Raw genomic sequence first — 12,948 nt, forward strand, 5'->3', positions numbered from 1 at the left:
TCTTCGATGTGAAGCGAAAACAATCAAGATTCCAAATATTATGTACAGTATATTAACACACACTCATATTTTTTTAAAAGCCAAAATGTTAACATTAACTAGATATAAATAGTGGAATTAACATGGACTCCTTTTCCTTGATTTTCCATAATTTCTGCCATGCCTAAGTTTTACATTTATAATTAGAAAAAGATAAACTTCTTTAAAACTATAAGCAGGAAAAATGTGTTTTATAATCAAATATGAGTTTTTAATCCCATATCACATTGATGAGAATTAAGAGTTCCTTGCATTGAATTTATTAATGCTGACTCTAAATTACTGACCTTTTCTCAGCTCTTACTACCTGCCTAAGTGTTTCTGAATGGTTTCCCTACCATATATTCAGAGCATATTATGCACTGCACAGGTTTATTTTGATATTTTTATATTAACTCCACTTTGCATTGTGGGATTTTTAAACCCCTCACTACAGCAACCTAATTCCTGACTCCCTTTGGATCATGTAGCAAGTTAAATAGTCCTCATTAAGTAGCTTATTCCTCATAGAAGTGGGATTGCCACTACGATAAATGATTAGCTGCCCAATCACTGTCTTTTAAATTTTAGCATAACTTTTTGACATTGGTAATAAAAGGTTATAATATTCACAGAAAAAACAAAAAAAAACAAAAAAAAACTTTTGACCAGCAAGACTAGAAGAGAAGTCATCCCGGAAAGCTAGGGATAAATTTTACAGTTAGTTTACATTTTAATCTGTTACTTCTTTAAGTGGGCTTAAATCAGACCTTTGTCCTTAAATTAGGGCAAAGGGTAAAATAATTTTCTGGTCGCACTTTTGTTTTGAGTTCTTGAGATTTAACGAAGACACAATCCACGAATGGAATGTGCACTTTGCTTTTCACTGTCTTTAATGCTGGGCCTGAAGGGCAACCCAGCATCGTTGTTCTCAGCCCCACTGGCAGAGAGGAAGAGGCAGTTGAGGTTGAAACTGAGCATAATGGTCCCATGTGCGCCCTCTCCACGTAGGGCTGTGTACAGGAATGGAGGCTCAGGGCAGCTGTGTAATGTGCCCCAGATCACCCAGCTAATAGGCATCAGAGGGACCTCGCTTCTCATCTCTCTGCTCCCAGAGTTTGTGCTGCTTCCCCTGGACCAAGTTTCCTCTCCTCAGATGGTGGCAAGCCTTCTAGAATCCCTTCACCAACGGGAAGTGGCAGTGAGTTGTGCAAATGTTTTCCTGTGGCTGCTGAAATAATGCTATTTGACTACTACTGCCAAGGTCTTGTTTTCTTAACTTTGCAAATATGAGTGAAAAACAAAGAGTATGTTTTGTAGGTAGTATTGAGAGTTTAAACCATTTTACTCAACTCTGTGAACTCAGGAATTTTAAAAGTTTATAATATTCAGTATTTCATAATCTTTTATTATTTTCCTGAAACCCGTGTTGTGTTAGAATGCAAATCCTTGTTGGTTATCCTCTGAAACAAAGGCAAACATTTGTCTGGCCAAAATAAAGCCAAATACAATACAGTGTTACGTAATTTTATAATTGCAAAGAGTGATGTTTGATCAACTCAGGCAAACAAGATCAACAGCCATAGTCTGAATGATTCTTATTATCCAGAAATAACGGGCTACAGGTAAACTGTCTCAGTCTATAGAATCATTTCCTCCGCAGGGGTCATTGAGAGTAATTCAGATCCTGAAGTAAATTAATTATTCCACCTGAGAAAACACTGTATCGTTTTGTTTGTTTGGGAAATCAAAGCTAATAAGAAACTCTGGAAACTTTGCAATCTCTCTTGCAAAGTTTAGAACTGTTTCTTCCTATCATGCTTCATTACAAACATTTTTTTTTTAACCAGTGCAGATTTATTGCTTGTTACATCATTTTACTGTGGGGCTGATTCACTGAATCAGTTTATTTAGCAGTTAAATAATATTAAATAAGGCAACTGTACCAACTTACACCAGCCCTAGCTTAGCTGACTCCACCACCTCCTCCCTCTTCTAATCAGTAGCTTGATAAGGCTGATCTGTATTCACAGGGATAGGCCTTGACTAGGAGATGTAATGTGAGCTTCTTTTTTTTTTTTTTTTTTAGTAGATCTTCATAATGAAATTAGAACACTACCTAACACCATACACAAAAAAAAATAAACTCCAGATGGATTAAAGACCTAAATGTAAGACCAGGCACTATAAAACTCTTAGAGGAAAACATAGGAAAAACATTCTTTGACATAAACCACAGCAAGATCTTTTTTGACCCACCTCCTAGAGTAACAGAAATAAAAACAAAAATAAACAAATGGGACTTAATTAAACTTAAAAGCTTTTGCACAACAAAGGAAACCATAAACAAGACAAAAAGACAACCCTCAGAACGGGAGAAAATATTTGCAAATGAAACAACAGACAAAGGATTAATCTCCAAAATATACAAACAGCTCATGGAGCTCAATATCAAAAAACAAACAATCCGGGCTTCCCTGGTGGCGCAGCGGTTGAGAATCCGCCTGCCAATGCAGGGGACACGGGTTCGAGCCCTGGTCTGGGAAGATCCCACATGCCGCGGAGCAACTGGGCCCGTGAGCCACGACGACTGAGCCTGCGCATCTGGAGCCTGTGCTCCGCAACAAGAGAGGCCACGATAGTGAGAGGCCCGCGCACCGCGATGAAGAGTGGCCCTCGCTTGCCGCAACTAGAGAAAGCCCTCGCACAGAAACAGACCCAACACAGCCAAAAAAAAAAAACTTAAAAAAAAAAACAACAAACAATCCAATTTAAAAATGGGCGGAAGACCTAAATAGACATTACAAACATTTTGATTGTAGGTAGGATTAAAGTAAGTGGCTTGTCTTGCAAATGGGATGGTATAAAACAATGGTTCCTGAATTTCAGCAAGGATAATGATCACCTGGAGATATTGTTTAAAATGTGGAATTTTTTGAGCCCCACTCCCTGACACCTGATTCATTCTGAGAAACTTAAGTTCATGGGGGCCCTCAGCCTCTTGGTCAGTATCACATGTAGCTGAGGGTCCTGCCTTGGTCTCCAGGGCCAGCCGCCAGGCCAGCTGTGAGCACGTGATCACTGTCTGCACAGACCCTCTATGGAACCGAGGGTTGACCAGTGAGACCTCTGGAGAGCTGGGGTCTGCCTGAATTCACCAGAGTTGAGCCCCAGACTGTGGCTGACAGTCCGGCCTCCTGGAGGTTGTTCTGACTGATTCCTAAACTTCAATCACAGTGTAAAGACAGGCGCCCCCTGTAGACTTGTCCTGGGGCAGGTTTGGAGACCAGAAAACACATCCATACCTGCAACCAGGCAAGAAGTGAAAGCCACCATCCAGAGAAGGACCCTGAGAGACATTGATTTTTGTTAGTTTGTTTCAATACCAAAAAAAAGTGTGAATAGTGCCCTTAGAAACTCAACAGGCAGCAGTACCTTGTTTGTGTACATTCTTTCCACTTTGACATCCTTACATTCTTGTGACTGCATAAAGGTGTCATGACAGCATTGGGGTGTGTCCCACAGCCATGCAGAAAACCAGCTCTAATTCACTACATCCCCTCTGCTCATTCCATCATCGCTTTATGAATGAATTATAAGTTCAGGTATTTTGTGCGGGATGGCTATAGATTTCTTTTCCTTTTTTTTTTAGGCCAAGCACCCAAAGTTGTATTATATTCTCTTCCAATTATCCTATGTTTCCTTGTTTAAAAGAAGTGGTACTGGGGAGGCTCCAATTATATTAGAAATTTTCCATTTTCGATGGTCTGTGTGCCTTTTAGATACTTCCTCCTTTCCTGTCTTTGTGTGAATTAAAAAAAGAGAGAGACCCCAGGAGAAATCTAAAAGCCTGCTCTCACCCTTCCTAATAACCCTCCTGTAGACAGATGACCATGTTCAGGGTCAAACTCAAGTTCTCTCCTCCTCTTGAGAGGTACAATGAATTTCATGTGCATTCAAAAGCCTGAACATTTAGGGGAAATGCCCAATTATCCTCATTATTTATTCAACCAGTATCTATCAAGCTTCCCCTGTCCTAGGCACTGGGAACCAAAGTTACCTGCCCTCGTGGAGTTTACACTCTGCTGAAGTTATTGAATGACTTGCCTTCAAGGTGGTCTCTTAACTTCTTCCTCATATCCTCTGGGTCTTTATAAGATCACAGGTAACCTGGAGATTGTTTGAAGGGTAACGAATTTATTTGACAAGACATAACAGCTGGCAAACTGAAAAGGGCATAGGAATAAACAGAGACCATTTCAACTCCAAAAATATTTTTCAACAAGATAGTTTGGAGGGGGAAATGGCTTTTTTAATTCCAAGTAATAGAATATTTATTTTTAGGTCTCCATATTCAAGTTCCAAATCATTTATGTAATGGCCCAGCTTTGATACATACTCAACTAATTGTATTCATATCAAAGTAATTACTATTATAATCACCTAATACATTTTCCTTTTTCTTTTATGGAAACTGCTGCTGTCACTGTGCCAATTCTTTTCAGCTTCACTGTGTGAACTGTGAGGTCACTCCTCCATCACTGCCTGCCTGGTGCCCATCTGCTCTCTCCATGGGGCTGCTGCCACCACCTTAGAAGTCATAGGAAGCACCAAAACCAGGATTGATCTAGTTCAGGTAAGAGCATATGTTAATGAGTTCAGGATAAATATGGATCTAGGTGGCTCCTTGAGCTGTTTGGGCCATGGCCTATGGTTTTAGAGGACAAAGATGGCAGGCGAAAAAGTAAAATAGACAGCTAGTGGGAAGCAGCCGCATAGCACAGGGAGATCAGTTCGGTGTTTTGTGACCACCTAGAGGGGTGGGATAGGGAGGGTGGGAGGGAGGCTCAAGAGGGAGGGGATATGGGGATATATGTATACGTATAGCTGATTCACTTTGTTATACAGCAGAAACTAACACAGCATTGTAAAGCAATTATACTCCAATAAAGATGTAAAAAAAAAAAAAAATATGGTAGGTGAAGGTCTCTGTCCCTCTCATAGGAAAAAATGGTGACCTTTTCTTAATTTCTTTTTTCATTCTGTGACTTTCTTTATTATTATTTGAAGCTTATTACGCTTCTGTAAAAATGTACAGGCAAGTGGTGCAGAGGGAGTGACTCTCTGAGTCACTTCAGACCGTCTAATTGCCTCAGGGAGGAATCCTTCCTGCAGGAAGGTTTTGGGTCCTATGCACAAAGACACGGAAATGCACATTTATCTTGTTTCCTGTAACGAAATGAAAAAGACAAGGTTGCCTGTTCTGTGTTTGTTCTGTGTAAATGGCCAAGCTGCTAATTCTAGCCAGAAAAAAATACTTAAAAAAAAATACTTTTGTGACTTAGATATTTGAATTTGGCATGCTATGTGATAGTCTTTAGTCAAGACTATGTATGTTGAATAAGTAATAAACCCTTTGGGGGCAAGGACTATGTCTCGTGCTAAAATACCCTCCCACACCATAAGGCATTGGTGTGCCAGGAAGGTCGCTGGCAGACCACTGAGCCAGAGGCCAGGGGGAAGGAACCTCACCGGCCTTTTGTCCTTCTACTTCCACGAAGCCCCTCACACCATCAGAGGCACACAGCTGGGCACATTAGTCTCAAGGCTGAGTTTGTGTGGGATTTTTAAACTCAGGTACTCAGCTGCATTAGTACAAATGTCCAAAAATGAATGAAACACCAGGTAACCCTTCAGCGTCAGAACAGGAAATGAGAAGTAGAAAAGCTGGAGCTCTCTCTGTGGACAGAAGACTTTACAACAAATCCCTTGAATTCAATTTTTCCCCCAAGTGGTAGCAGAATGAGAGGGAGAACAAAATAAAAGCAGATAATCTCAATGTCTGTGGTCTTGGTTGAATCCAAACTGTGCCCTTGAAGTCATGCCCCGGGTTAACTTCGAGGACTTCCTCCCCAGCGACATCAATGGACTCAAGCATCCCTTGGCATCTTACATGTGAATAATCACAGCACTTCCAGCCTATACCTGCCGGGCCCGTGCCGACCTTTCGCTGTACCAGTCACAGCCTCTGCCTCACTTCTGAGAGCTTCCTACCCCTCAGCTTTCCGGCTGGATCCTCTGTGTTCTCTGCTTTTAGAAGAGGATTGCTAAAGGCCGTGGTACCCATTGCGAGTTCCGCACCCCAGGCATGGTGATGAACGTCTTCACTCTCCTAAGGAACCACCCAGAGCCCCACCACGGAGCAGTCAATGGGAAGCGTGGGTGGTGAGTCCCAAACCTCTACACTGTAGAAGGAGTCCTATCCTTGACAAGATGAGCAGGATGCTCGAGAATTTTCCTCCAAGGAGTCAGGCCAGAGGACTTGGCAAAGATCGACTCGTTGATCTCTGTGATCCACTTCTCTCAAGCTGTGTTGGCAAGTATTATCCATCCCTATTTAGCAGGAGGGGAAACTGAGGCAGCGAGCCAAGAAGCAAAGTGAATTTTCCACATGACTGTGACATTCTTGGCGTCATATCAATTGTTTCTGCTCACTTTAACACAGTGTGTGTTTGGGAAGCACATGCTTATGGGAACAGGCTTTGCGTGGTTGATCCTGATGCGGTTGCAATGTTATTGGAATGGTGTTTGGAAATATTAGGCCTTTAAAAATCTTTTAATTATGTACTTAGAGTCAGCCAAAAGAAGCAGTGAACTTTTGTTTGCTTTACGTTTTGTTGTGGCTGTAGCTGCTACAGTTGTTATTTAAGTATTATTAACGCTTATGAAGTCATAGACTCTTAGGGATCAGAAGAAACTCCCTTATGACTCATCAGCTTGCACTCAATTGAAAAAAGCCTTAAGACTTTTAAAGCAGTGTCTCCCCTTTTGCCATTTTGGAAACTTTTAAATTCTTATTAACTTGCATATATGCCTGTCACGTTGTTTTCTAACTTTGATTCTATTATTTGCAAATCAGATAAACATTACCTTCTGTCTGTCTGTATGTCATTGATTAAAATATTAATCAATAAATAGAATAAGCCAAGCAGAGAACTATGAGAAAATTAATCGACACCGTTGACATTGGACTTGTTCACTCAAGTACAAACCCTTCTGAGGTATCATGCATCTTCATTTCTTCATCCCCTCCACAGAGGGAGCACAGCCAACATCAAATGCCTCATAAAACCTCCGCGCACTGTGTCTACAGCACTGACCAGCTTCTCAGTGTAGAAATCTTCTCTCAAGGGACTTCCCTGGTGGTGCAGTGGTTAAGAATCCGCCTGCCAGTGCAGGGGACACGGGTTTGAGCCCTGGTCCGGGAGGATCCCACATGCCGCGGAGCAACTAAGCCCGTGCGCCACAACTACTGAGCCTGCGCTCTAGAGCCCGTGAACCACAACTACTGAGCCCGTGAGCCACAACTACTGAGCCCACGAGCCACAACTACCGAAGCCCGGCGCCTATAGCCAGTGCTCCGCAACAAGAGAAGCCACAGTGATGAGAAGCCCGCGCACCGCAACGAAGAGTAGCCCCCACTCGCCACAACTAGAGGAAGCCCGTGCACAGCAACGAAGACCCAATGCAGCCGAAAATAAATAAATAAATAAATAAATTTATTTTTTTAAAAAAAGAAATCTTCTCTCAAAAGGGAAAGAGGCTAGTTTTCTTCAGTATTCACTCTCCTCTTAGGGACCACTTCTCGAGGGCCCCCTTATCAAGAACCCATTCCAGAATAGATGCAGAAAGTTGCCCGAGAACAAAGTCAACCTCATCGGCATGCATTTTTTCGAGAACCAGGATCAATGGTTGCCTGTCTCCAGGGCTCCAGCTCTGCTCTGGTTTCCTGTGATGTCCCAAAACACTACTGACCATGGTTTCACAATCTCATCTATAAATTCAAGGTCATGGGACAACGTTCACCTTGATCGATCTGACCACTTGAACAGATCTAAAGAAGCTAAGTGCTGTCTTAAAATCTCCACGTGTGGAGGGCATCACATCTTTTTAAATGTGCTTATCTGATGCTTTTGGTTTACCAAGTATTCCTCTGGTGAGAAATACGGAAGCAAAACTAGGAATAAAATAGTTGTGCCTTCTCTCTGACATTTGTTAGTATTACTCTATCTTCATTGAGCAGTATATTTGTTCTTTGATTGATACATTTTATGTTCGATAGCATTTCCCACAAAAGTTCTCTCTGTCTGGCACTTAGCCAACTTGGCACTGCTCTGACTCACACTTCTGCCTTTGGCGTCAGTTTGCCCCATTACTTCCATGATTTGTTCACGTCCTTTCTTTGTCTTTGCTGAGCAGAGAACAATCTGATTACAGTGCCCCCCGCACCCACAGTCCTTATTTCTTCTTCATTTACAGTTACATCCTCCAAATTTCATTTCTGAGAGCTTCCTGGGCATTTTATACTATATTTCCTTTTTACAGTTGCTGGTAAATGAGAAGAGCCATCACTGTTCTGTACTTTCTGAAATGGACTTATGAGAAGCCTATAGCCCTGAATAACAACACCCAGCACTCTTGTCTTTCTCCTGTTATGAACCCAAAGATGTTCTCCCTAAACATTCTGTCACCCTCCTATCACAGCCTTTGTGGTTGGCTCGACAGCCATTCCCCTCATTTATTCCTCTCACTTTTTGAGCCACGCAGGCATTTTTTAGGGCTTCTTCTTTAAAAGAGGTAGAGCTTCTCAAACCTGGGTAATTGAAGGATCCCTTCCCAGCTATATTCTCCCTCTGTTCAAGTTTTGTGATTTGCTTTAGGGAGGCCCCATCCGTACCTTTCGTTGGGCCAGGAGACTTGTGTTGTCCAAACCCCGCTGGGAGCAAGCTTCTGGTTCAAGTGGTAGGATGGGGTTGGAGGCATGAAGACATCCCCTGTTGGGGCCGCAGATGATGCTGAAATTGCACATTCAGATCAAGGAAGCTGGATCCAATAAGCCAGAAGTAGAAGTCTCAGCCCCAAAACTAAGGGGCTAGAGGCAGATATCAAAGGTAAAGCAATTATACTCCAATAAAGATGTTTAAAAAAAAAAAAAAGCCACGGAAAGCCAAGGATCAGAGGGTCAGGTTTAAAAACACTAAGTTAGGAAAATAAAAGCAGGGAATCTGAACAGTTACTTTCAGCAAGCACTGTGGCCCGTCGAGTGATGTACCAGAGAGTCATAGGTACATTTCTGTTTGTTTCTATTTGCATTCTCACCCAAATGGTCTCTACTCCCTTCCTTCCTGTGAAGTTCCTGGATTTCCACTCAAGTTTATATTTTGTGATCATATGGTCCCGCCCTTTGTTAGTTTTCTTGTTTTTAACATTGCCAGGTACCACGTGGATCTCATCCCTCTAGGTTTTGGTGGTGTCCATTAGACAACAGTAGCATCATTGCACCAAAATTGCAAGTCTCTTCTTTCTTTATCACCCATAGTCTCTGTTTTAATATCTAGATGCCACCATAACAGCTAACTTCTACTGAGAACTTTCTATGTACCGGGCACTATTCTACGGTAGGTACTATATGCCAGTTGTGCAGATGATGAAACTGAGGTACAAAGTGGTTAAGTTACTGCCTGAGATCACATCACTAGCAAGTGGAAGGGTCAGGATTGGAACTCAGGTAATCTGGTTGTAGAATCCACGTTCTTAACCACCTCATCTGAATCTGTTTATTTTCCTGAGATCATTTTCCTCGTTATTTTCTCTGGAGAATTACCAGGACCTCTTTTATTATTATCACTTTTCCCCCCACTATAACTAGTGTCTTCTTTGGTTTCATATTTTGGGGTATCATCTGTATAAGTTTTTAGTATTCTAATTTACTTAATTATTTCTCAAATTTATTCATGTTCCTTTCTACAAGCATCAGTGCCTACTGTGTTATGAGCAGTATGCCTATGGTCCTTACACCTAGTGAGAATCAGTCCAGACCAGAGGTTCTGATTCAGGGCCAATTAAAGTCTTTAAAGGGGTCCATGAATGTGCAAAATGTGTGTGTATCCACATGTGATTTTGAGGATACAGTCACAGAACAGAACTATCATCAGATTCTCAAAGAGTCTATGACCACTTCCCATAAAGGTGAGAATCACTGGCCTAAAGAGACACAGAACTAATTATAATACAGTGACATCCTTATCAGATCTAGGAGCCATTCCCCCAAACATGCTTTCCCAACCTTTGTAAGAGATACTCCCTCTGTGTCTGGGTCAGTCCTTCCAATGTTAAAAGATATTTTAATATCACCTAGTGACTTCCAAGAACTGTAAAGGATCTGAGATTTTACCCTACTTACAAACTAACAAGTTAGCCTGACACAGTTTGATGGATGCTAGCAGAAGACACAAGACTCCTGGATCAGAGACAAGGGACTTTATTCTTCACAGCAATAGCAGAGCTAGATTATTAGAATTTATGCCCGCTTCCTGAGCCTCAATTCCGAAGGCAATATGAGGAGGGCCAGTTGACACCTGGATGTGCAAAGGGTTGCATTGCAGGAGAGGAACCCTGAGATTAGGGAACTCAAATCTTTTATAATGGATGGTAAGCCTCCCAGAAGGTGGCGTTATCTTTAGTATACTGGACAGTAAGCATTTCTGCTAATTCCTCCATGGGAGACACTGCTTTATCTTCCAAAGCTGTTCACTATACCAACATCCTTGAAAAGAGGGTCTGGAATCAGAAAACAGATCAGTGGTTTCTGGGGACAGAACCACTGTTGCTGGAGGGTTGATTACAAAAAGGGCATGGGGAATTTGTGCGGGAGATAGAACTGTTTCATAGCTTGTTCGTGGTAGTGGATACACAATTGTTTGAGTTTGTCAAAACTTGCAGAACTGGGGCTTCCCTGGTGGCGCAGTAGTTGAGAATCTGCCTGCCGATGCAGGGGACACGGGTTCGAGCCCTGGTCTGGGAAGATCCCACATGCTGCGGAGCAACTAGGCCCGTGAGCCACAATTACTGAGCCTGCGCGCCTGGAGACTGTGCTCCGCAACAAGAGAGGCCGCGACAGTGAGAGGCCCACGCACCACGATGAAGAGTGGCCCCCGCTTGCCACAACTAGAGAAAGCCCTCGCACAGAAACGAAGACCCAACACAGCCATAAATTAATTAATTAATTAATTAATTAAAAAAAGAAAAGTAGGTAAACATATATATTAAAAAAAAAAAGCCTGAAAAAAAAAAGAATAGATACATGTATATGTATAACTGAATCACTTTGCTGTACACCTGAAACTAACACAACATTGTTAATCAACTATACTCCAATAAAAAAAAAAAAAAACTTGCAGAACTGGACACTAAAAAGAGTGAATTTTACTGTATGTAAATAAAAAAAAATTTATAATTAAAAAAACAAGAACAAAAGAAATAAGAACAACAACAGAAAAAAGAGGGTCTGGAGCAAAAACAGGCAGAGCCTCTGCTCACGAGATGGGCACATCTCCGGCACGTGACTTGTACCCTTGAAGAGGTTTCCTCAGTCCTTTGCCTTTTCTCTTCACTGGTTTCCTGCTCTGCCCCCTTCCACAGAGTGCAGTCCAGAAATGTGTCCTAAATGTCTTCTGATGACGCTAGTTCAATCTAGAAAAATTACTGGGATTTTGTATACCGTTCTTTTTGGAGGGGAGAGGAGTCTTAGTTATGAATGAGGGAGACATTCCAAGGGCAGAGGAGTGAACTTTGGGTCGAATCATTGTGTATTTCTTTCGACCCAGGTACTTATGCCTCTGTACTGGCTACAGACCAATCGTGGAGAGTGGGAAATGTTTCAGTCCTGTGAGTATAAAACAACTGAGAGCTGCCGAGCCAGGACTTCTGGAGGAAACAGCAAAGCATCACACCCATTACGTGGAATTGGTTTTCAAGGAAAGCACAATATTGTGCATTAGAGACTCAGAGGTTTACCATTTTGCCCTTCTCAATGAGGGTAACTAGATATTTTTTTCAGAAATACAGGCAGGGAGCGCCTTAATGGTTTTTTGAAGGTGAAGGTTATAAACTAGCATATTCTAAGTGAAAATAGAGTATGCCATCTTCCTTACATCTAGCTTTGTGATAGGGAGAAACAGAAAAGAATCTATTTCTCACACTGTCATTTCAGCAGCACGTTTTGTGGAGTCATAGCCAAAGTGAAACATTTTTCTGAAATAGATGCCTGTGTTCTCTCTGAATGTGATTCCGTCTTTGATTAGTACTAATGGTCTATGGGGAAGAGAGGAGAAGCTGTTTCCATCTTTCATGCTGTGTGGAATCAATAGCCACTAAGTATACGTACCATCCATAGAGCTTCTGTCTCAGACCCTCTCAGGCCTGCTGCCTCCACATCGCTCTCCCTAAAAAACCTATGATAAGTCTCTAAGAAAGACTATATAGAATTATTAATTTTAAAAACATAACCTTTTTCCTACAAACACATAAACTGTAGAAGTTAAATATCCAGAGATGTTTGGATTCCTAAATTGTTAAGAAGAATGTGGAAGAGTGAGAAAGAGTTATGATGATGCCAAAGGGGGACGTGCAAGGAAATATGTCTAAAGGAAAGATTAAAGAATGGATTAAAGTCCTGCATTGGTGTCATCACAGACTGGGCACTCAGCTCACGTCTCCAAGCTCCTTCCATCCCCCAAAGAGCTGCCCTTGGCCACCACACAGGCCTGGGAGTGAGCCCCTGGTTGTACCCCTGCCCCCTCTGGGAGGAGGGACCAGAGCAGGGGCCACCGTGGGCCCTGGAAGTGGATTTGGGGCCTTGGCAGCGGGGCATTCTGAGGTTGTGTGTGTCCGTGGCTTGTGGCTGGAAGGTGGGGTACTGGCTGTGAGTGGAATGTCCCTTTGGTCCCAAGGACCCCTGCCCCTTGGGGATGGGTGTGGCAAGAGGGGGCCAGAGTTGGGACCCAGAACGGAGTCCCAACAATCTGAGACTAAGGACGGTGTTGGGAATGGACTCCTTAAGCCACATTTGATACTTCTGACATCAACAGA

The 12,948-nt window shown here is 42.3% G+C and overlaps 1 long non-coding RNA gene across 1 annotated transcript; it reads left to right on the plus strand.

Annotated features, from left to right (window-relative positions):
- The first annotated feature begins 681 nt into the window (after nucleotides 1–681).
- Nucleotides 682–12,140, plus strand: LOC309663424. The gene is made up of 2 exons (XR_014265259.1): nucleotides 682–4,654; nucleotides 11,685–12,140. It is a non-coding gene; the product is annotated as an uncharacterized lncRNA (long non-coding RNA).
- Nucleotides 12,141–12,948: the final 808 nt, after the last annotated feature.

This window comes from Balaenoptera physalus (genome assembly GCF_965194825.1).
Source record: "Balaenoptera physalus genome assembly, chromosome: 6".
NCBI lineage: Eukaryota > Metazoa > Chordata > Mammalia > Artiodactyla > Balaenopteridae > Balaenoptera > Balaenoptera physalus.